The 25,497-nt window shown below is 38.8% G+C and overlaps 1 protein-coding gene and 1 non-coding gene across 6 annotated transcripts in view; one reads left to right on the top strand and one right to left on the bottom strand.

Moving 5' to 3' along the window:
* VTI1A (vesicle transport through interaction with t-SNAREs 1A) overlaps positions 1 to 25,497 on the top strand; it is a 395,143-nt gene that overhangs the window by 21,908 nt on the left and 347,738 nt on the right. The gene's annotated exons all lie outside the window — the stretch shown is intronic.
* On the bottom strand, positions 25,062 to 25,164 carry LOC136385127 (U6 spliceosomal RNA). The gene has a single exon (XR_010747736.1). It is a non-coding gene; the product is annotated as a U6 spliceosomal RNA (small nuclear RNA).

The raw sequence follows: 25,497 nt of genomic DNA, 5'->3' as shown, positions 1-25,497 counted from the left end.
TCCGATGGTCTTTTATCTAGTTCCACATCTGTGAGGTTCAGGACAAAACTAAAACAGATTAGGCACCTCTGACTCCGCATACAGCTATTCGGGGTGCGCAGCTGCTGGCGATGAAGACCGAAGCGGGCTGATCTCCGGGTGAAGGTGTTGAACCCGCGCAGTCGCGGTGGCAGTTTTGTGGTGTCAACTATTTTAAGCTTTCCTGTACAAGAAATTAAAATAGGGCTAGGAAAGATTTCGCCAGAGACTTTTCCTCTTGATTTCAAATCCTCCTCGGAAGCCTTTCAGGCCTTTCAGGAAATGGATCTTGCATACAGATAGTCTCCTTTGTCCGTCTTTTTTTTTTTTTTTTTTTGCGTAGGTTGTTTTAACTCTGTGCCCTTTAGTTCCCCCAAATGGAAAATACATATATATTTTTAATTTATTTATTTATTTATATTTAAGAGTATAAACAACAAATGTGCAGTCAAACTGCTCTTTTGGCTTTTAAGAAGTTCATCAGATCCTGGATCTGATGCGCTCACACTGGAGGACACCAAGAACCGGGGTTCGGTCCCCAGGGCACTTCGTTCTGAGGCTCCTCGTGCCTTCGCAAACTCGGGAAAGCTACTGAGCTCAGGCCCCACCACAGACAAGTCTAAGAAGTGTCTACATTTCCCCCTTCTCCGATTGGTTCTGTTAAATACTGTTTAAAAGAAGTCATCACAGCCTTGGACTTGAAAAGCTCCCGGGAAGCTGGAGATTTTTCTGTTACTGGTTGTGAGGGAGTTGACCTGTAATCACATTCTTCAAGTGGGGAGAGCGTAGTGGGTCAGCTGCTATGATTCGGAAACTCCTATTGCATGGTATTGGCCGGGCTGTGAAATGACCATATAGAAATTATAGACATGAAATGTCTTTTAAAAATAGATCCTGTGTTTTCAGACAAGGGTAGCTTTTGTTAACGTCTTCTGGTCTTTTTACAATCTCACTTTTGTAATGGAACGTTGCATCTTTGCATATTCAATGACATTTTTTGTTTTATTATTTTCTTATTGTGATCATTTTTATATAAACCTAGTCTACAAATAAGTTCAACTGAATATTAAGGTTCTTATTTATGGATATATGCACTTTTTAAAGTAAAGCTTAGAAAGGAGAAAACTATCTCCATGTTTAGATTCTTACAGATTTATATTTTTTTTAGTTTAAATTTTTCATTTTTGACTTTTTTTTTTTTTTTTAAGAATGTGGCTCAGTGCTATTCATTTCAAATGCTATCTGGTCCAGGGCCCCTATGTGACAGTTTTATTTATACTTTAAAAATATTATGTATGTATTGTTAGGTGTTTGTTACAAATGGTCCCATGTTTTTCTAATATTGTGTGCAAGCTAAATCCGGTCATGGACCACTTTGCCAAGACAGGAAGTATGAAATAGTGAGAAAGGCCGGGGACAGTAGACCTGACACCTCAGATGTGGCATAGTCACACTGCCCTTGGGTCTCTGTGTCTGCACATTTGGATTATCATATCAGCTCAGCCCACGTGATGATGAAATGTGAGAGGCACATAAGATAATAAATGTGCAAATACTTTTAAGAATGGCACTGGTTTTTAGTCAGTGATTTTGCTGGGCACAGGTAGTAATCCTAGAATTAAAGACTTCAGAGATTAAAGTATCTCAAAGTCAGAAGATTCCTTCCATATCCTGAGAATGTAAGCCTTCTTTCTCAGCAATTCAGCAGACTAACTGCAGGAGCACACACAAAGGATTGCAATGTGAAATCTTCCATCTTATTCTCAGACATGACCTTCTAAGTTGGATTGCTTTTATATTCTAGCATATTTTGTTTTGCCGAAGACATCTTAGAAATTAATATTTGCAAGCAAGGTTTCTCCTTGACCTTGTGGTAGTAGAATCAGAATTAGAAGTAGAATTATGATACTATGTATTATTTCATATCATTTTACTGTCTGTATCATATTACTAATTAGAGTTATATTTGTGCTGAGTTTTTCATCTAGTGTTCAAATACATGTTGAATTATTTACTTTGTATTGCCTTCCCATTCTCCCCTGATTTCCAATAACTGACATTTCCCAGAAACTATTAGAAGTCACTATCTATGCGTTTTATATCATTGGCCTAACATACCAATTATTGAGGAGGAGAGGGGAAAGGTTCTATAGTATCTGTTAAATATTGTCATTAATATCAACACAGCATTGACTTTTGCATACCTCAAGACAACAACCAAATAGCTTTGTAATTAAAAAGTTCCAAATATTGTTATATACTGAGAATTTGATTTAAAATGTTCCTCAATATACAGGTAATGTAATACACAGCTAGAAATCATAATGGAAGGAAGAAAAAATAATTTGAATGAAATTCTCACTAGTAAAACATATAATACTAAAATTAATTAATTTTTTTTTTTTTTTTTTTTTTTTCATTTTTCTGAAGCTGGAAACGGGGAGAGACAGTCAGACAGACTCCGGCATGCGCCCGACCGGGATCCACCTGGCACGCCCACCATGGGGCGACGCTCTGCCCACCAGGGGGCGATAATCTGCCCATCCTGGGCGTCGCCATGTTGCGACCAGAGCCACTCTAGCGCCTGAGGCAGAGGCCACAGAGCCATCCCCAGCGCCCGGGCCATCTTTGCTCCAATGGAGCCTTGGCTGTGGGAGGGGAAGAGAGAGACAGAGAGGAAAGCGTGGTGGAGGGGTGAAGAAGCAAATGGGCGCTTCTCCTGTGTGCCCTGGCCGGGAATCGAACCCGGGTTAAAATTAATTTCTAACCGAAGAACAGACGAGGAAGCTGAGGAACAGCATTGTCAAACTGGTGTTCTTTCTATTCACTTATTAAAGTAGGTTTTAATTTTGGTGATTTTCAACAATCTGTTTTGATATAGATTACGTAAAGACCTTACTTACATTAGTACCTATTATGCATCAAACATTGTGCAAGTGACCAAAAGGCGAGTAAGTCATATTTTAGAGGAACTCATAGTCCTAATAATTGTAACGCTGTGGTAAGTGAAATTAAGGAATTTCCTAGTAGGTTAGTATGTGAAAGGTCAGACTTTCCAGGAGGGGCATCTAACCCAGTTGTTGGGGTGTGAATGAAGTGGGGGCCTTGCGGAAGGCGCCCGCCACGAGATAATACCAAACTGAGAAGGGTGAGGTGGAGATCGAGGGAAGCAGGGTCAGGTTAGCTTGAAAGAGCAACATGAACAAGGGAGGATTTGGGGGCAGCATAGGGGAAGGGGCAGAAAGGGCAGGCCCAGAGTGTTGATAATGTTTCAGGTGGGGCTAGAGACATGGGGCTAGAACCTTAGTTTCCAAACTTTGCTACATGTTAGAATCATCTGGGGGGGGGGGTCCTTTAAAAACTGATGCCCTGCCCTGGCCGGTTGGCTCAGCGGTAGAGCGTCAGCCTGGCATGCAGGATTCCTGGGTTCGATTACCGGCCAGGGCACATAGGAGAAGCGCCTATTTGCTTCTCCACCCCCCCTCCTTCCTCTCTGTCTCTTCCCCTCCCACAGCCAAGGCTCCATTGGAGCAAAGATGGCCCGGGCACTGGGGAGGGCTCCTTGGCCTCTGCCCCAGGCGCTAGAGTGGCTCTGGTTGCGGCAGAGCGACGCCCCAGAGGGGCAGAGCATCGCCCCCTGGTGGGCAGAGAGTGGCCCCTGGTGGGCGTGCCGGGTGGATCCCAGTCGGGCGAATGCAGGAGTCTGTCTGACTGTCTCTCCCCGTTTCCAGCTTCAGAAAAATACAAAAAACAAAAAAACAAAAAACTGATGCCCTACGCCCACTCCAGACATTGTGATTAGTAGTAGTAGCTATGGGGTACATCTTGGGCATCAGAACTTCATGAGCTTGAGAGCGCGGCAAAGCCTTGTTGGTGAAGTTGAAGAACCAGGCCTTATCTCATTTGGGGTTTAGAAGCACTTGAAAGATGACGAGCTGGGTAATGTGGTTGCTTTATATTTAATAAAGCATTGAGCACAGTGAGCTCTTCCTTTCCTGAGGGCTGTAGTGCCATTTAACTTATTTTCACTTTTTTCTCACAAATCATCAGCAATACTATTTTAAAGACATTTCTTAAGTTGACAAAATACAGTATCTTACAGTGACAGTTACCCACATTTCTTTTGTAACAAATTACTTTAAAAATTGACTCCCTTTTGGCCCTGGCCGGTTGGCTCAGTGGTAGAGCGTCGACCTGGCGTGCAGGATTCCCGGGTTCGATTCCCGGCCAGGGTACACAGGAGAAGCACCCATCTGCTTCTCCACTCCTCCCCCTCTCCTTCCTCTCTGTCTCTCTCTTCCCCTCCTGCAGCCAAGGCTCCATTGGAGCAAAGTTGGCCCAGGTCCTGAGGATGGCTCCAAGGCCGCTGCCTCAGGTGCTAAAATGGCCCTGGTTGCAACAGAGCAATGGCCCAGATGGGTAGAACATTGCCCCCTGGTGGGCATGCCGGGTGAATCCTGGTCGGGCACATGCGGGAGTCTGTCTGACTGCCTCCCTGTTTCCAACTTCAGAAAAATACAAAAAAAAAAAAAATTGGTCCTGGCTGGTTGGCTCAGTGGTAGAGCATCGGCCTGGTGTGCAGGAGTCCCGGGTTTGATTCCTGGCCAGGGCACACAGGAGAAGCGCCCATCTGCTTCTCCACCCCTCCCCCTCTCCTTTCTCTCTCTCTCTCTCTCTCTCTTTCTCTCTCTCTTCCCCTCCCGCAGCTGAGGCTCCATTGGAGCAAAGTTGGCCCGGGCACTGAGGATGGCTCTGTAGCCTCTGCCTCAGGCACTAGAGTGGCTCTGGTCGCAACAGAGTGATGCCCCGGATGGGCAGAGCATCGCCTCCTGGTGGGCGTGCCGGGTGGATCCCAGTCGGGCGCATGCAGGAGTCTCTCTGACTGCCTCCCCGTTTCTGGCTTCAGAAAAATACAAAAAAAGAAAAAAAAAAATGACTCCCTTTTGGTTTAAAGTTAGGTACTTATGATAACCTGTATTTGGGGAAAACAGAAGAAGCCATGGCGTGAGCGACTTTTCTCCCTGGGTGGCAACACACATATTTTCAGTTTTCACTTGAGCTTAGAGCAAAACAAAACGCTCAGCCTTTAATTTTATAGCACTAATTGCTAAATGTGATCTAGTTATTTAAATCCTAATTCAAACAAACTATATTTTTTCATTATAGCATTTGTGAAGCAATCAGATATGTGAACCACTGAATATTTGGTGATATTCCTGAATCATAGATAGTTGTTTAAAGATATGAGGATGGTTTTGTTGTCAGGTTAATAAAAATCCTTGACGATTAAAAAAAATTTATACCACTAAACAGACTGTACCTTTGACCTCTGATATTTAAGCCAATGCCAATAGAACATCTTCCTGTGAATTTTTTTGTTTATAACTATGCATTTTAAGTACTTTGGAAATGGGTATGTTAAGTCCCTTATAAGAATGCAAGTATAGTTATACAGTTTATCCATATGTTGTTTCTGGATTTAGTAGGAAAACTCCATATCCCCCCTCCCCCTTGTGAAGTCTTGCAAGGCTGATCGTAACCTAATTTTGTACAAGAATTGTCAAGAAATTGTTAGTAATCTCTAATCAGAGAAAAAGAAGTGGGGATGTGATGGATAAATAGGACTCAGTTATGGCCAGCGTCTTCCTTGATCTTCTCAGGATTGTTCTCTGCCTCCCCTGAGTCTGCCTTTTCTCTTGGCTGTCAGCCGAGTGAATTTGGAACCGAAAGAAAGAGAAAAAAATCTACTTCGTTCCAGATGATGACGGCTGAGCATCGGTGTGGGGAAAACAACTTACAACTTGATAGTACAATTACTAGAGGATTTCTCCTGTTTAGAGGGAAGTTTGGTGGCCAGGTTAGAAAATTCCTAGCTTAACATGACTCATAGCTTATTTAAATCTTTTGATCATTCTATCAAATAGTATTTTAGAGTTAATTATGAAATAACTTTTAAACTGTTTCTGAACGGCAGTCAAAAAAGGCACAGATTAGGAAAAAATACTATCCTGTGTCTTAATTGCTATTTTAAAATCTATTCTGTTTCTTAAAGTAAAATAACTATTTTCTCAGGGTTTTAAAAAAATATATAGTGAGTTGATTAAAGGGTCTTGGTTTATGGGTATATTATTTTGCTGTAGACTGTGTAGTCTGAGATGATTCTCATGAAAATATGCAGTTCCAGAATGTTTTCATCATAAGATTCATACATTCACGGCTTTTTGGCATAATCTGTCCGTGACTCTGGAAGTGTAGATGTGGGGTGAGATTTTTGTCAGGGCATTTTATAGCTGAGAGGGCTTTCTCTCTTCCCTAGTCCGTTCAGAGGCTGTCAAAGTAGCAACGTTACGCTTTCTAATTCAAATGGAATGTGACCATAGATGGCACTGTGGCTCACAGGGATGTTTAAAATATACCATATTGTGGCATTTTCCAAGGGAAATTTCCAAGACCAAATTCACTTACAATAGTCCCTTTGTATTAAGAGTTTACTTTTCACTCTGAAGAGGAATGATTTTAAACCCAGCAAAATTAGAAATACTAGCTTTTTAAAAAATTTTTCAGTGAATAGTAGATGATGAACAACTCTATTTCTTGAACCAGCATAATGTTTTACTAAACGGGGTCCCTTTTAGTACTTACTCTCCCTACAAAATCTTTTTACACAGGTATGACGCCAAGAGTGCGAATTCAAGTGCCCCGTGAGTTTCCTGTCTGCGAGGAAGCACTACTGAAATCTTGCCTCTAAATCAAGGCAGTTTGTCTTTTGAGTTCTGTCATGACTGGAGCTAAACAACTGTCACTGGCAAGTGACAAGAGGCATAGACAGCAGGGAACGGAAAAGAGAGAAAGGAAGAATAGGGAAATAAAGTGTAAGAGGAAGGGAGGGAAAGTACTGGGTATACCAGAAGGACGAGGATGCCCTCAGCAACTGCCGCGGGGGCCAGTTTGTTGGGACTCCTGAATTGTTAAGCCTTTTAATGTCTTTTTGGAATCCAGATGAGTACTAAGAAATATCTGAAAGCACAAATTGATATTGTCATTGTGTCAAATTTGCCTAGAGAATTTTTCAGTCCTCCAATTAAAAAGAAAACCCATAGTCACAAATTTACATCTTTTTAGTAAATTTTTACTTCCTCAGGTAGATTTTAAGGAAATAGTGTTTCCATGTGTCTGGAAATACAGATTTTTATGCAACTCCATCTCATGCACATAGTCAGAAGAATCTACACAGCAGGAAAAATTAACTCAATTATATTTTGTAGTCCGTGTCAAAAACCTGGGAATCGGATATACTTCTACCCAGGTATTGATATTTTGATACAGTTAGGATGTTTGCCTTTGGGATTAGAAAAGCTATGATCTCTCTTTTAACTGAACATCAGGGTAATAGGTAGTCTTTTTCTTTGGTCTTAACCTCAGTACTGTTGAAATTTGGGACTGGATAATTCTTGTTGGGGTAGAGGATGGGCAAGCTGTCCTGTGCCTTTTAGGATGTTGAACAGTCACTTTGGCCTTTACTCACTGAATGCCAGTACATCATTCGCACCCCACCCCAGTCATGACAATCAAAAATTTCTCCAGATACTCCAAATGTCCCCTTTGAGGCGAAATCCTGCCTGACTGAGAACCACTCAATTTAGAATGATCACTGGTGGAGATTTTAGAGGGAGACAGAACTAACAGTCGAGGGCCTTTGATGGGTGCGATAACCTGTTGTAGTTTCCTTATTCTTCACAGCCAGTGTATGATTCAGACATATGAGCTTCTGAACAGCTAAGACACTTTTCCAGGGTCTTGTAACCTGGATTCAGGACTTGAAATCAGATGTCTGACACTAATATTACCAAGTCATACTGCTTTAGAGCTTTTGTCTTTAAAAAGTCACCAGAGTCTCTGCTAGTTCCCATGCATCGAGTTCAAAGAGGAGTCAGTGCATTAAGCAGCCTACCTTTATTTCAGATAAGCTATGAATCAAGAGGCAATGTCATGCAGGGGAAAGTGCAGTGGATTGCAGTCCAGAGTTCTAGCTTTGGGTGTCAGCTTTGATGCCATCCAGCTTAGTGCCATTGGGCAAGTCATTGTGCCTCAGCTGCTCCTACTCTAAAACGCTGGGGTCAGCCTCCATGCTTTCTAAGGGCGGTGAGCTCTGTTGTTTAAAGATGGTGAAAACTAGGATGCTTGGCATGTCCAGATTGGCAAACGTTTTCACATTACTTCAAAATCATCCAACCTGTTGTTGAGGACAATAGGAATGCTTTGAAACTTTTGGCTCACTTTCATCTGTTATTCTCATATTGATATGTCTTCCATGTTTATAGTCCCTAGCTCATTATTCATCTTTTTCCTGAAGTCTTTTCTAATTCTCTTTCCTGTCATGCTAGATTTTCTTGACTTCCCACATGCTGTAGCACTGATTTTTATAACCTGACCAACTTGCACACTGTTTTCATGTCACAGCTGGAGTGATTTGTTGCTTTTTACTTATTTAAGTTTTGTTATTTCTGCTAAATGATAAGATCATCAAGAGAGGATCCTGGGTCTTCTACTTTTATGTTCTCTTCAGTATTTAATAAATGCTGTACACAGTAGGTGTTCAGTTAGTGCCTGTTGAATCAAATTTAAGAATTTGTCATTTTAAAGCAAAACTTTTTCAGAAGAAACATCTATGATAAATGATAGGCATACAAAACATAAGTATTCCAACCAACCAGTTACATCTAGTGTGAGTTGTTCTTTGAGCAGAGCTGCTGTTTAACTTTATTGGAGCAAAATAATAATGCCATATGTTGCTACATGTGTTTCCTCTGTTCTGACTCCTTTTAAATGTCGCATCCCTGGGAATTAAGATGCTTTCAGAATGAAATTTCTGAAATGCTCCAGTGGGTACATCTTTTCAGAAATAGCCATATGTAGGAAAATATGACATATTCGTCAGCAGAGAAGAGCTGATAAGTACAATTTGATACAGTGTTTCAGCAAACATTTCAATAACTTTTTGACATTTTCCTATAGCCCTTATTTACCTTATCAATAGTTGTAGTGACATATGATTGTCAACTTTTTATATTAAGACCAAACTAATAAATTAAACATGTTATGTTTATATCTGATGAAAGCTGACGTTTTGGAAAGGTGTTCAAACATACTGACAGGTCCTGTTCCTAAGCTCTTTTGGTATAAATATGCAGATGACATCTTTAGATATTGTTTGTACACATGTGGATAGAAAGCGTTGACAGCCTAACAGATGCAAATGTCAACCTCTCAATTTAACCTTTCTGTGTAGAAAGGATGTCTTTTTTAAAGTTACATGTATCTTTTAACTCTATTTCAAAGTTTTTATTATTTTTTAGCCTGTTATCACTACTGTTTCATGTACCGCTGAAAGCAGCCAATGCAATAAGATTCATATTGATACTTGAGAGCTTTTCTCTGTAGTGTTCCCTCTTCAGCAGTTTCCACTGCATAGTTACATGTGTTTTTCTACTTCTCTGTTATTTTTCACGTTCATTTCCTATCTGTTGAGTCTTTTTGTAGCCTCCTTCTATTTCCCTGTAGCATTTGGGGTTAATAAGAGAGCCCAAGGAAAATATTCTGACCGCACGCCCTTGCCCCATGCATACTTTATGTTAAAGCATGTCTTATAACACTTTGCCACATTTATGTCTGTGCGAAGATCATGCAGTTAACAAGTACTTTAAATCTTGGGGGGTGTTATAAAGGCTTGTATGAAACAGCAGTGGGGTGGGTTGCAGAGAGCACTGGATATTCTAGTTAAGTTCTGAATTTAAATCCTGCCTCACCCGTGAGTACCTTTGAGAATTTTTGCAGGTCGCCTACCTGTTCATCCCTTCCTCGTTTGTAAAAGAATAAATGCATCAGAAAAATGCTTTGGAAAACATGGAAAAGACATGTCAGGAAATCCTTATTCAGAGTGCCCTTCTGTGTGGTGCCCTCAGTGTCTGTGTTTATTCTCTCTGCCTCTGAAAGAGTAGTCTCCTTAAATGCTCTCTATAGCTCGTCTTGGAACTCTGAGTCTTGGACGCCTTTAAATCCAAGAGAGTCAGATTTTATAGTTATTGCATGCAGTAACCATTAGAAATAATGTCACAAAGAATATACATGTTCTAAATCAGAAAATACCCCATGATGAGTAATAACACACTCAGATTAAAGACCCAGATCCCATAGTTTCTGAACGTACATAAACCTTTCTTCTTTGACTTCATAGCCAATCTCTAGACCACATCATTTCTGAATTTTCGAATCCACATTATTCTGTTTGCAGCATACCCGTGACTTGACCACATATGATTACTTCTTACTCCAGTGCATAGTGTATGGCTCTGTTAAAACAGTAATATATCAATTTGGAATAATATCACTCTATAAGGGGTGAAGTGATCTGAGAATAAGAGAGGTTGAGTTAGCATATATATCTTCACACTCTGCACCTGGGCTGCAAAGCACTATGATAGAGCTAACAAATTTTAAGAAAATTTAAGAAATAATATTGTTACTTCTTTGAGAAGCGTGCAGGGTTTACAATTGCCAATGGAATCAAATGCAAATTTTACATCCTAGCATTCATTTCACTCCTAATTCTTCTTACCCCAAGCCTTATCATTTTATGACCTTAAATTACCTTTATTTGTTTCTCATAATCAAATTAAGCTTCTCTGGTTACGTACAGTTGATTGACTCTGTCTCACTTAGTTACCTTTACACATGCTGTTCTGCCTGGAATCCTCTCGTCCTGCTTGTAACCCTGTATGGCCTTCAGTACAGGATTCAAAACTCATTACTCTAGCTAGTCTTTCTGAATGACGCCATCTCCACTACTGCACATCTTTCATAATGAATGTACCCAAAAGGAAGAAAATGCTGTGTCCAGGTATAGCTTATCTTGAAAATTGGCCTTCATCTCCCACTTTAACTTAAGCCTGTACAAATATTTGGTAGTGACTCTGAGGTACTGTCCGAAGGTTCTCTCCCCGTGTAGATTTCTCAGGAAGACAAGCTAGTCCATTTCTATGGAGAAACGTTCATTCAGAGAACTGTTTGGACGGTGATCTGGATTGTTGGGTCACATTCCATCGTGCTCTGATGTAGAAATGGGAAGAATACTGTGATCGTGTCGAGGCGTCTGTCAGAATCCTTACGCATTTCTGAATGCTTCGTCCTCTGTCTCCATCACTGTCCCAGCATCTACTGTTTGGTCCTCAGTTTTATGCTGCCCCGTAGTTTGCTTCATGTTTTCATTAGTCTTGTTGCTCCAACTACATTATCTAGTGTTTTAGAATAGAAACTGTGACCTGTTGTGCCGTGTGAGAGCATGTGAATTCTAAAAGTATTCGTGAAGTAGATGAATAGGCATACCAAGTCTGATATTTTAGAAAGAATAGAAATCATTGTCCCAATAGTTAATCTGTAGTAAGTGAAGAAAGGAGAGTTGGACTGTGAAACTTCCCTAGGTTTGGGTAAAAGTGTGTGTATTTTTCTTGATCAAAATACGAGAATTCTCTATTATATATATTAACCCAACACAAAATCATAGTTAATAGGAGTGTAATCATGTCCATTGGTTTTTAAAGAAAAAGACCAACTTTTATTTAAAATATGTAGTACATTTTTATATTTAATTTTTCATACCCAAACCTTCCAAGTGTTCTACATTTACAATAGAAAACAAAGTAATCACAACACAAACTTCAGTTTCATTGCCTAAGCAACTCTGATTCTGTACCCTGTGGGGTTTTGTTTTTCCATCTTTCTTAAGTTGTTAGACATTTTCTGAGTTCCTCCTTTTGTTTCTGAAAATACATCACTTTCTCACTGGCGAGTGTAGAAGGACCTTTCTGTTCACAATTGGCGCCCATGGTTGTAAACTCATAGAGTGTATTATCCAGAGTGCCTTTGCTTCACCCTTGTCCATCTGGGCAGCTGACAGTCACAGGCAGAAGTCAGGGATAGGGCTTTTCTTTGCAGACCCTGAAGATAGTACAGATTCGCAGTAGTTAAGAACAAGGAGTATTCAGATTCCTTGTGGCATTTGAAATACACACACACACACACACACACACACACACACCCCTTAGGAGATTGTGGTTCTGTGGACTTGATAGGGGCTCCAGTGATTCCAGTGTACATCTTTTAAAAAGAACCATTAGGCTAATGTTTCCCAGTCTCTTCACCGCCAGGGAAACCAAGTCAAAAACATTTAGTAAGAACACAGTTTTGTTTTGTTTTTTTTTTATTGACAGATGTTGGGAGATATAATTTTAAGTGTATGACAGATCAAGGTCTGGGTGAGAAAACTAAATTCATATAATTCAGCCTAAATAAAAAATTTTAAGTTACATATATATTATGTGTGTGTGTGTGTGTGTGTGTATGTATTATATTTTTTGATGTTTTGAAACAAGGCTGAGGGATCATGGAGAGTGTGTTGATGTCTGGACAGATTAAACCATGCTTTTCAAGAGTGGAACTATTAAGAGCCTCTTGGAACACAATAAAGGAAGCTGGGAATATTGATCTCTATCTGCATCCTCTGGAAATTGAAAAGAGGAAGAGGGGGCTTGAGTTCATTGAGTACACATCATGTACAAAAACTGTATTGGCCCTGGCTGGTTGGCTCAGTGGTAGAGTGTCAGCCTGGTGTGCAGGAGTCCCGGGTTCGATTCCCGGCCAGGGCACACAGGTGAAGTGCCCATCTGCTTCTCCACCCCTCCTCCTCTCCTTCCTATCTGTCTCTTTCTTCCCTTCCCGCAGCCAAGGCTCCATTGGAGCAAAGTTGGCCCGGGCGCTGAGGAAGGCTCTATGGCCTCTGCCTCAAGTGCTAGAATGGCTCTGGTTGCAACAGAGCAGCGCCCCAGATGGGCAGAGCATCGCCCCCTGGTGGGCGTGCCGGGTGGATCCTGGTCGGGCGTGTGCGGGAGTCTGTCTGACTGCCTCCCCGTTTCCAACTTCAGAAAATACAAAAACAAACCAACCAACCTGTATTAAGGATTGTTTGCATTTTATCCTTTCAGAAGCTCTACAAAGTTCCATGTTAAGACCATTATGAAGATGAGGAGACATGTTCTTAGTCGGAGATATAATGTGGGTTGCCCAAAGTCATTGATCTTGTTAGTGGTTTAGCAAGATTGAAAAACTAAGATCTTTTTGATTTGGTATCCAGTGTTCTTTCCACTTTACTACTGTGTCTTCTAAATGCACCTACAGCGGTCTGAGTTTCTTTTTCTTTTCTTTTTTCCCCCCAGAAACTTGATAGTTTTATATTTTTAAATTTTAACCATAAAGACAATTACAGTAAGGCAAAAATCTATCATCATCATTATCATCATCGAGAAGCTAGAGGGGCTGTTGTTTTATATCAGGGAACCTCTTTAGCCTTGCAGCTGTCTGATTTTTTCAGTCGTATGGGACCCTGGCTCATCTTTCTGGTCTTTGTTTATTGTTGGTTCTTTGTTTGTGGAATGTTATGTTGTGGGGAACCCTATCACCAATACTCCAGGAACGTCTAGGTATTTTAGAGCCCAAGAGCTCAGTGTGTATACTGTGAAAGGAAGGACTTGTTTGGGATCCTGAGTCTCATTAGTCCCAGAAGTAGGAGCTTCGTCACAGTAGTGGATCTTCTATATTAACAAAGAAGTTTTTCAATACAAGGAAAACAAAGATGACAGTAAGTTCGTCAGGGTCATTCTGTAATTATATTGTTTGGAAACTTTGCCTCCCTCAGCTCTGTTTCCTCATTTGTACAATGAAGTGGTTAGACTAGACCAGCACTTCTTCAACTGGACCGCATAGAGAGCTGAATATTGCCCATCCCTCGAGTTTCTGATTTAGAAGGCCTGAGTGGGGGGCCAGCAAAGGGCCTGGGGCTTTGCATTTCCAGAGTCCCAGCTCCATGCTGAAGCTGGTGTCATGGGCTCACACTTTGAGAGCCACTGGAGTAGATGACCCACAGAGTCTCTCTCGGCTCCAAAAATTGTCAACTCAACTTTGTCAGTTTCCTGCACTTACTAGAAGATAGCTGTATCTTCCACTTTGAATATGTATGCCTTGAATCTCTGCTCTATTTAATTGTTTGGTGCCCTTTCCAGTTAACACAGCAAGTTTCTTTCCCCGAGAAATTATTTTCTTTTCCCACCATTCTTTGTGTACTGCCAAACAGAATGTTTGTTTAACTAATGTTAGTGCAATACATTTCCAGAACTGCCCTTTGGGGAAATTTAAATGAAATTTTAAAGTATCATTAGGAAAGCAAACAATAAATTCTTTGACTAGCTGTAGGCATCTTTACATTGGGATGACTAAAATAGGTTCTGGTTAATTAGAAGTAATTTGTTAGAAACCTGAATCCTCTTTTTTTCTCTCTCAGATTAAAACTCAGTTCCCAGCTGGATGCTTATAAGTGCAGGAGATATAATTGTCAGATGATTAGTTGCAAAAGATAGATAATTAGAGTTCATATGATGTGTCACATGTGGATAACCAAGAGGTTGACTGTGCTTTGGAAGAGAACAGCTGAAATCTAGATGGTAGGTTATGGCTATCAATGAGTGACGTACCTTTACCACCAGAGGTTGTAGAAAGCGTTAGGCAGAAGAACACTCACCTGCACGTTGCCTTTTTCATACCATTTTGGGCAATATCCTCAAAATAAAAAGGACAAGAAAACCGTTCTCACTACCCGAAATCAGGCTTAGAACATTGGAGCTGATGTTGAACTACCTTTTCCTACTTCAAATAAAGGATTTGGGATTTCTAGCTGTTTTTCAGTAGCACATACAGTGTGTCCGTAAAGTCATGGTGAACTTTTGACTCGCCACAGGAAAGCAACAAAAGACGATAGAAATGTGAAATCTGCACCAAATAAAAGGAAAACCCTCCCAGTTTCTGTAGGATGATGTGGCAGCATGTGCGCATGCGCAGATGATGACGTAACACCATGTATACAGCGGAGCAGCCCACGGCCATGCCAGTTGAGATGTGGACGGTACAGAGGAAAGTTCAGCGTGTTCTGTGGCTCGCTAAATTCAAATCCATGACCAAAGTGCAATGTGAATATTGGCGCGTTTATAATGAAGTGCCACCACATAGGAATAACATTACTCTGTGGGATAAGCAGTTGAAGGAAACCGGCAGTTTGGTGGAGAAACCCCATTCTGGTAGGCCATCAGTCAGTGATGAGTCAATAGAGGCTATACGGGATAGCTACCTAAGGAGCCCTAAAAAATCTGTGCATGAGCCCACATCGAACTGCACTGAATAGGTATGAAACTGGGAGAGTTTTCCTTTTATTTGGTGCAGATTTCACATTTCTATCATCTTTTGTTGCTTTCCTGTGACCGGTCAAAAGTGTACCATGACTTTATGGACACACTGTATTTTTAGGCTCTTTCCATTAAACCTACCTAAATAGTGCTATCTCCAGTCGAAACAACTTGTTTTTATTTATTTCCTAATTTTCAATGACCAAATCTTACCTCCTTTGAAATTAGTATCCCTTGTTCCTAGAAATTGTGTTTTCATTCCAAGTCATTTGATTCCAACGTGGAATAGTTTTGCCTTCAAAGAGAAATGTACTTATGGTATTTCTTTAAATAATCCATTGGAAAAAATTAGTGAGGTGAAAAATAGAAGGACTTACAGCTTGTCAGTAAGTTGACCATCTCCTGTCTGGTTCACCTGTTGGTTTATTTAAAGTCACAATGAAATGAACAGAAACTAGAATTTTGTCCTGCGTTTGTAAATGGAATTTTCTTCATCTTCTAAATTTTGCATTTTTACCGAAGAGTTTTGCAGCCCTCAGAAATGCTGCTTTACAAATTCAGCTAATGACCCAAATCCAGTTTGTTTGTTGTGTAGGAGTTGTATTAAAATAACTCACTGTATGAGTATTGTCATTAATGATATGCTCATTTTGATAATGGGGCTACAGATTCTTAGTCTATAGTCCTTGGGGAGATGCTACAATTTTTTTTTTTTTAACTAAGTATTGTTCTGGCTTCTTTTCCTTGATTGGCCCAGAAATAGCAATCAGCTGGGGAGCAGGATGACATGCCTCTTAGCGATCCCTTTGATCTTTGAGATGAGTATCAACATTGTATGCTTCCTAATGGAAGTGTAATTTAATGAAATCTATGGGGTAAACATACTTCAGATGTTCAAAGGAGGTGACAAAATTTTTGCTGGCAGCCAGGACCTGGCGGCTTTCCAGCTTGCCTCTAGCTGCTATGCATATAGCATCGAGAAAGGCACTTAAAATAGGAACATAAAGTATTATTTTCATTGTGTTTCAACCCCCCTGCCCGCCCTTCCCTACCAGTTTCTTTCCCTTAAGTTTATTTTTGTGGAATTTCTGCCAGTGCCCTTTGACATATAACCTTTCTTAGTATAAAGTGGAATGTGAGGTTTGATCTTTTTATATTTTTTTCTTGGTTTATTTTATGACACCAAGAGTCCACTAGAGGTATGGCACCGAAGTGAAAGAAAGACGTGGGCGTGGAAGTTGACATAGAACATCCTAGAGGGGAAAAATACCACTCCACAAAAAGCACGTTTCAGTACCAGGTGATACAATTAAACATTCGACTTTGAGAGGAGATGGTAGAGCAATGTATTTTAACAATCCCGGAGGAAGTGCAATGGAAATAGCCAGACAGTAGGGAGTCAGGGGACCTGACTCATCATAGCTGTGTCACCTTCTAGCTGGGCCGGTAGGGCCAGTCACTTTCTCTGGACCTCAGTTTCCTCGGTTGTGAAATGAACGGACTGATATAGGTGTTTCAAAGGTGATTTTCAGCTCTGAGAGTTTTATGATTCTTCTGAAGTCTGGATATAAGCGCTGTCCAATAAAAATATCATGGAAGCCATGTATGTAACTTTACATTTCCTAGTAACCATTTTTTTTTTAAAAAAGGGAAAGAGGTAAAATTAGTTTGAGTAATTTTTTAACCCAACAGACCCAAACAAATATTCTCATTTCAATATATTATAGGCCTTTAAAATATTTTGATATTTTACATTCTTTATTTCTTACTAAGTCTTCAAAATCCAGTGCATATTTTACACGAACAGCATATTTCACTTCTGAGTATCTGTATTTCAAGTGCTCAGTAACCACAAGTACCTGGTGGCTACCGCATTAGGCAGCGGCTCCAGATGCTCCGGTGCAACTATTCTTGACCACGTTCCAGGAGACAGTGGGCATGAAAATAAAGGTTCTTAAGTCTTCACCTCTTCCACTAGACCAGTGATTCCCAACTTTGGCTGCACCACCTAGAGCTCTTCAGAAAATACTGCTGCCTGGATCACCTTGGTCTAGGAGCACCAGGGCACAGTTATTGTTAATTGTAAAATTCCTAGGTGATTCCAGCGTTCAACATTGAGAACACCTGCACTGGGCATAATATTCCCAGATGTGTCTGTGTCTTCTTCCATAGGCTTCCCACCATAAAGGGAGCCCCTATAACCTCCAGTTTCCCCTTCTCTACCCACTTTCTTGGTAATAATGAGTATATAGGACCTTTAGTAGTATATCAAACTATGGAGTGGATAAGTTTTTATTTCTTCTATTAATATAGGGATGTAATAAATAAGATGGTGTGGACACCGAAATATTTTCAGAACAATAACAACAACAAAAACATTAGGTGTAAGAGGAGACTTTGACATTGGTCTAAAGAGTTTTATAATCTTAGAAATTATATGCAGTATATAAGGCAATTTCTAGTTGGTACAACTTTTTGTATATGGTCATAGATTTTTTCTTAGATAAAATTTATTTTCATATAGTCCAGCTTCTTTTTTAAAAACAGTTTTATTAAACAAAAAGGAGAAAAACCATATGATAATTTCAATAGATGCAGAAAAAGCATTTGATAAAATCCAGCACCCTTTCATGATCAAAACTCTCAGCAAAGTGGGAATACAGGGAACATACCTCAACATGATAAAAGCCATCTATGAGAAATCCACAGCCAACATCATACTCAATGGGCAAAAATTAAAAGCAATACCCTTAAGATCAGGAACAAGGCAGGGGTGCCCCCTTTCACCACTCTTATTTAACATAGTCCTGGAAGTCCTAGCCACAGCAATCAGACAAGAAGAAGAAATAAAAGGCATTCAAGTTGGAAAAGAAGAAGTAAAACTATCATTATTTGCAGATGATATGATATTGTACATAGAAAACCCTAAAGTCTCAGTCAAAAAACTACTGGACCTGATAAATGAATTCAGCAAAGTGGCAGGATATAAAATCAATACTCAGAAATTAGAGGCATTTTTATATGCCAACAATGAACAGTCAGAAAGAGAAATTAAGGAAACAATCCCCTTCACAATTACAACCAAAAAAATAAAGTACCTAGGAGTAAACTTAACCAAGGAGACTAAAGACTTGTACTCAGAAAATTACAAAGCATTGATAAAAGAAATCAAGGAAGATACAAACAAGTGGAAGCATATATCGTGCTCATGATTAGGAAGAATAAATATCATTACAATGTCTATATTACCCAAAGCAATCTATAAATTCAATGCAATACCAATTAAAATACCAATGACATACTTCAAAGATACAGATCACATATTCCAAAAATTTATATGGAACCAAAAAAGAACACGAATAGCCTCAGTAATCTTAAAAAAGAAGAATAAAGTGGGAGGTATCACACTTCCTGATATCAAGTTATACTACAAGGCCATTGTACTCAAAACAGCCTGGTACTGGCATAAGAACAGGCATATAGATCAATGGAACAGAACAGAGAACCCAGAAATAAACCCACAGTTCTATGGACAACTGATATTTGACAAAGGAGGTAAGGAAATACAATGGAGTAAAGGCAGCCTCTTTAACAAATGGTGTTGGGAAAATTGGACAGCTACCTGCAAAAAAATGAAACTAGATCACCAGCTTACACCACTCACAAAAATAAACTCAAAATGGATAAAAGACTTAAATGTAAGCCTTAAAACTATAGGCATATTAGAAGAAAACATAGGCAGTAAGCTCTCTGACATCTCTCGCAGCAATATATTTGCTGATTTATCTCCACGGGGAAGTGAAATAAAAGACAGGATAAACAAATGGGACTATATCAAACTAAAAAGCTTTTGCACAGCTAAAGACAACAAGAACAGAATAAAAAGACAAACTACACAATGGGAGAACATATTTGACAATACGTCTGATAAGGGGTTAATAACCAAAATTTATAAAAAACTTGTAAAACTTAATACCAGGAAGACAAACAATCCAATCCAAAAATGGGCAAAAGAAATGAATAGACACTTCTCCAAAGAGGACATACAGATGGCCAATAGGCATATGAAAAAATGCTCAACATCACTAATCATTGGAGAAGTGCAAATTAAAACCACAATGAGATATCACCTCACACCGGTCAGAATGGCGCTCATCAACAAAACAACACAGAATAAGTGCTGGCGAGGATGTGGAGAAAAGGGAACCCTCCTGCACTGCTGATGGGAATGCAGACTGGTGCAGCCACTGTGGAAAACAGTATGGAGATTCCTCAAAAATTGAAAATCGAACTGCCTTTTGACCCAGCTATCCCACTGTTAGGAATATACCCCAAGAACACCATAACACTGTATGAAAAGAAGAAATGCACCCGCATGTTTATGGCAGCATTGTTCACAATAGCGAAGATCTGGAAACAGCCCAAGTGTCCGTCAGAGGACGAGTGGATAAAAAAGCTTTGGTACATATATACTATGGAATACTACTCAGCCATAAGAAATGATGACATCGGATCATTTACAATAACGTGGATGGACCTTGATAACATTATACGGAGTGAAATAAGTAAATCAGAAAAAAACTAAGAACTATATGAATCCATACATAGATGGGACATAAAAACGAGACTCAGAGACATGAACAAGAATGTGATGGCAACAGGGGTGGGGGGGTAGGGGGAGGGGGGATGGGATGAGGAAGGAGAGAGGGGTTGGGGGAGGGGAGGGGCACAAAGAAAACCAGATAGAAGGTGACAGAAGACAATTTGACTTTGGGGGAGGGGTATACAGCACAATCAAATGTCAAAATAATCTGGAGATATTTTCTTTCAACATATGTACCCTGATTTATCAATGTCACTGCATTAAATTTAATAAAAAAATTTTTAAAAAAAGTTTTATTGAGGTATAATTTACACACTATAAAATTTTCCATCATGAGTATATAATTCAGTGAGTTTTAGTATATTTATACAGTTGTGCAACCATCACCACAATCCAGTTTTATAACTCTTCCTAGAGGTTCCCTCATGCCCATTTGAAGTCAGCCTTCTTTCCCTCTCCCAGCCCTGTGCAACCACTGATGCGCTCTCTCTCCATAGCTTCCCCTTCTCCATAGCTAAATGGAATTATTCAGTGTGTCTAGCATCTATTACTCTGTTTATAGTCCATTGTATGGATACATCTCCCATTTTATTTATCCATTTACTAGTTGGTGGATATTTGAACCAATGCAAATTTTTTACTGTTATGACGAATGCTGCTGTGAAATTTTACATACAAGTCTGTAAGGACTCATTTTCATTTCTCTTGGGAAAATTACCTAGGAGTGGAATTGCTGGGTCATGTAGTAAATATATGCTTTTCAAGAAACTGCCACACTGTTTCTGAACAGATGGCACCAGTGTTTCCCAACCTTTTTTGTGCCATGCCCCACCTTAACCTTTCTAAAATTTTTATGTCCCCCCCCGATGTAACATACATAATTTTTAACATTAAAAAATTGATTTGTTCACTTAATAAACATAAATGATAGGTTCTAGGAAGAAATCACTATGAAATTGTTAACAAAACACAGTAAAATTTCAAAACATATGATGAAAAGCAGAAATTTAAATTCCAAATAATTTTAATACAGATTTTTCTATATTAATTTATTATTTTAATTTAGTGTGATCCTTGTGCTTGATGCTTGCTGCACAGAGATTTTATATTAGGTTCCAATTTGGTTAGCTTTAGTCTCAAGTCTCCACGTTGTGTTATATCCAGCCGTTTTCTTTTTTTTACCAGTAAATCATTTACAGCACTAAATCCACATTCAGCTAAAAATGAAGATGGAAACGGTAGCAATAGTTTTCTTGCACATTTGGTTGAATTTGGGTATTTGATTTCTGTTTCCTCACAAAGCCATGCCATCGCTCCTTTGATATTAAATAAAGCTTTAACTGACTCATCATTTTGCAATTCTGCGAGTTCTTCTTGATACTGCATATTTGATATATCAGACAAATCCACTAACATTGGCTGCATCATCCATGTTGGGAAATCAATTTGTTTTAAATCAGAAAATCTTTCTTTTAAATCAGCCAATAGAATATTCAAATGATTGACAATAACAAGTAAAGCGGTATCAGTTACTTCACATTTTTGGAGCCAATGAAACTGTTTAAAGTTTTTGTTGTTAATATGTTTCTGACATAACTCAATATTGGTAATGAAACCAAATATCTTTGCTTTTGCATCGACAAGAGTTTTATTTGTTCCTTGAAGTTGCTTATATAATATATTTAGTTTTTCAAAGATATCGGCTAAATAACTCACAAATGCTTTACCATATATTGTTAACAGATACTTCATTTCAGGTTTGTCGCTTACAAAATCACTAAGAGTATCAAACAGTTCCATAAATCTTTTCAAACAGTTTCCTTTAGATAGCCATCTTACTTCAGTATGAAATAAAAGTCTCACATGGTCTTCATTTTGTTCTTCACAAAATAGCTTGAAAAGACGCTCACATTTGGCACTAGCTTTAATAGCATTAACACACTTTATTACTGTATGTAATACTTCATTCAGAACAGGCGAGATGCTTTTAGCTACCAAGTTTTCCCTATGAATAACACAATGCACAAGAATCATTTCTGGATTCGCATCTTTCATCAATTTTAAGCAGCCATTTTTCTTGCCCATCATATTGGGAGCACCATCTGCAGCACAAGATGTTATATTTTTCATTGGTATACATCTAAGTAGTTTTTTAGCTTATTATATATATCTTTGGAGGTAGTGGTGCTTTCTAATCTTTTACAGAACAACATTTCTTCAGCAAAATGTCCTTTATCAATATATCTTACGTAAGTTATCAATACTGCCTCACTGTCTCTCAAAGTTGATTCATCCATTTGCAAGGAGAATTTTCTTGTTTTCAGCTTTTCAATAAGTTGTTTTTCAATATCCTCACTCATTTCGTCTATTCTTCTGCTAACAGTATTGTCACTGAGTGGCATAGCTTTTACATCTTTGTCATCTTTTTCAAGAACCATTTTAAGAAATGCTGATATTGACAGCTTTATTAAATTCTCTCCCATAGTGTGATTTTCTCCAGTTTTAGCGATGAATAAAGAAATGTGATAACTAGCCTCAAGAACACGATTATTAGTTGAAGTATGAGCAGTAAATAGAGACTTTAATGTTGTTCTTTATTCAAATTTTTTCTTTAAAGTTTTAAAGTAACTCAAATCTGAATTAATATGAACACTATGTTTCGCCTTCAAATGCGCCTCAAGACGACCTCGTTTCATTGATTCGTTGGTCAAGCATTGCTGGCATAAAAGACAAAAAGGAATGTGCTCATCGTGAACAGCGGTTATGAACCCAAATTTTAAATATTCCTCTGAATATTGACGAGTTTTTTTCTTGCTTGCACCACTCACTTTACTGTGGGCTATAAAAAATAAAAATAAGATCAATTAAAAACTAATATTAAAATATGTGTTAAAATATATTCAATGTGACATAGAGTAAACATATACTAAATCATATTTATTTAAATGTATATAACACATTTACTACACTACCACCGCAAATCAAAAGGTATCTATATTTTTTCCACTTGACAAAATTTTCTGGAAAGTCATGCTTCTAAAATTAAAATTGTTGTGCATGCACTATTATAGCCCCAATAATATTTATAAAATATTAGTGCTTTCTAGCCCCGATGCAAGAAGTACTTAATAAAGAGTTTAATATTGATAAAAATAAAATCAAATACTTACCAATTATATCTATACAATATGTATATATATGTATATTTATTAAATCAACGAGCTTTTACAACAGTTTTGACTGACACTTATTTCAAATTAACACCAACTGAATGATGTGAAACACTACAGAAGTTGCGATGGGCCAATTAGGTGAGAATAACTGCGTTGTTTAGCGAGTTTTTAAAACGTCCGGGGTTGGCCCTGGCCAGTTGGCTCAGCGGTAGAGCGTCGGACTAGCGTGCAGAGGACCCGGGTTCGATTCCCGGCCAGGGCACACAGGAGAAGCGCCCATTTGCTTCTCCACCCCTCTGCTGCGCTTTCCTCTCTGTCTCTCTCTTCCCCTCCCGCAGCCGAGGCTCCATTGGAGCAAAGATGGCCTGGGCGCTGGGGATGGCTCTGTGGCCTCTGCCTCAGGCGCTAGAGTGGCTCTGGTCGCAACATGGCGATGCCCAGGATGGGCAGAGCATCGCCCCCTGGTGGGCAGAGCGTCGCCCCATGGTGGGCGTGCCAGGTGGATCCCGGTCGGGCGCATGCAGAAGTTTGTCTGACTGTCTCTCCCTGTTTCCAGCTTCAGAAAAATGAAAATAAATAAATAAATAAAACATCCGGGGTTCCCCGCGGCAGATGGCACGCTCCGCGGTGAACCCAGGACGAAGTTTACTTGACGACTCCAATCATCCAGTTGATATTTTGGTCTCGTCAAACGAAATTATACTTAATAATTATTTACCACAATTATTTAAGAATTGCATTTTTTGTTAAATTTGGCACATCTAGCATTGCATTTAAATGGCCTGGGGCGAAAGAGTTAAAGTCATGTGAGTCCATTTTCAAATTGCCCCCCTTAACTATGGAATTGCCCCCCTGTGGGGTGTGGGCCCCACGTTGGGAAACACCGGATGGCACCTTATTACATTCCCACCAGCAATGTATGAGGGTTCCAGTTTCTCCATATCCTTGTCAGCACTTGGTTTGGTTTGTCTTTTTTATTATAGCCATCTAGTGATCGTGTAATGATATTTCATTGTGATTTTAACTTGCCTTTCCCTAATGACTAATGATGTTGAGCCTCTCTTGGTGTGCTTATTAGACATTTATATATCTTTGGTGAAATGTCTATTCAAATCTTTTGCTCATTTTTATTAGATTGTTTGTCTTCTTATGACTTAGTTCTTTGTATATTATGGATGTGAGTCCCTTATCAGATGTATGGATTGCAAGTATTTTTTCTTAGTACTTGGCTTGTCTTTTCACTTTTTAAATAATGCCTTTTGAAATACAGAAGTTTTAAATTCCCATAAAGTTCAATTTATTAATTTTTTAATGGATTGTGCTTTTGGTATTAAATCTCACAAATCTTTCCCCAACCAAAGGATACAGAGTTTCTTTTAAAAGTTTTATGTTTTTAACTATTATATTTGGGTCTGTAATTATCTTGAATTTATTTTGGTATGGTATAAGGTAAAGTATCTCTTTTCTTGTTTGCTTTTTTTTTGTTTTGTATATGGATATTTGAAGTCAGCTTTATTTCCCTCTCCCAGCCCTGTGCAACCACTGATGCGTAATGTTTTTACACTGGTGTTTCAGCACCATTTCTTCAAAACACTTATCTTTTTCCCTATTGAAGTTCTTTGACACTTTTGTAGAAAATCAGATGACTGTAGTGCAAAGGTTTATATTATAGTAAGTTTTGAAATCATCATGTGAGTCCTCCAACTTTGTTCTTTCACAAAAATAAAAACCAATTCTAGGTTCTTGGCATTTCTGTATAAACTTTAAGAATCAGCTTGTCAATTTTATGAACAACTTGGTGAGATTTTTATAGGGATTTATAGGATAGAATCAATATAGATCAATATGGGAGAAATTACCATCTTAACAATATTATGTTAAATATGGGAGAAATTACCATCTTAACAATATTATGTTAAAACTTACTTGTATGTTCTTTGATTTCTCTCAACAATATTTTATAGTGTTAGGTATATGTCTTGTACTTCCGTGAAATTTATTTCTAAATTTTTTATTCTTTTTGCACAGGGGCCAAGCTCATCTTCTCTGTATTGTTCTAATTTTAGTATATGTGCTGCTGAAGCCAGTATTTTATTCTTTTTGATGCTGTTTTGAATTAATTTCTTTTATTGACTTTATTTTTGGTTTCTTCATTGTTAGTACATGGAAATACAATTGATTTTTGTATATTGATCTTGTATCCTGCAACATTGCTGAACTCACTTAATAATTCAAATTGGTTTTTTGGTAGATTCTTTTGGATTTTCTACATAAAAAATCATGCCATCTGTGAATAAAAACAGTTTTACTTCTCTCTACTATATGTACCTTTAAACTTATTTATTTATTTACCCTTTTACACTGGTTAAAATCTTCAGGACAATGTTAAATCAAAGCAGTGAGAATGGATTTCCTTGCC

Source organism: Saccopteryx leptura, chromosome 13, assembly GCF_036850995.1.
Source record: "Saccopteryx leptura isolate mSacLep1 chromosome 13, mSacLep1_pri_phased_curated, whole genome shotgun sequence".
Taxonomy (NCBI): domain Eukaryota; kingdom Metazoa; phylum Chordata; class Mammalia; order Chiroptera; family Emballonuridae; genus Saccopteryx; species Saccopteryx leptura.
This window is presented reverse-complemented; position numbering and strand designations above follow the sequence as displayed.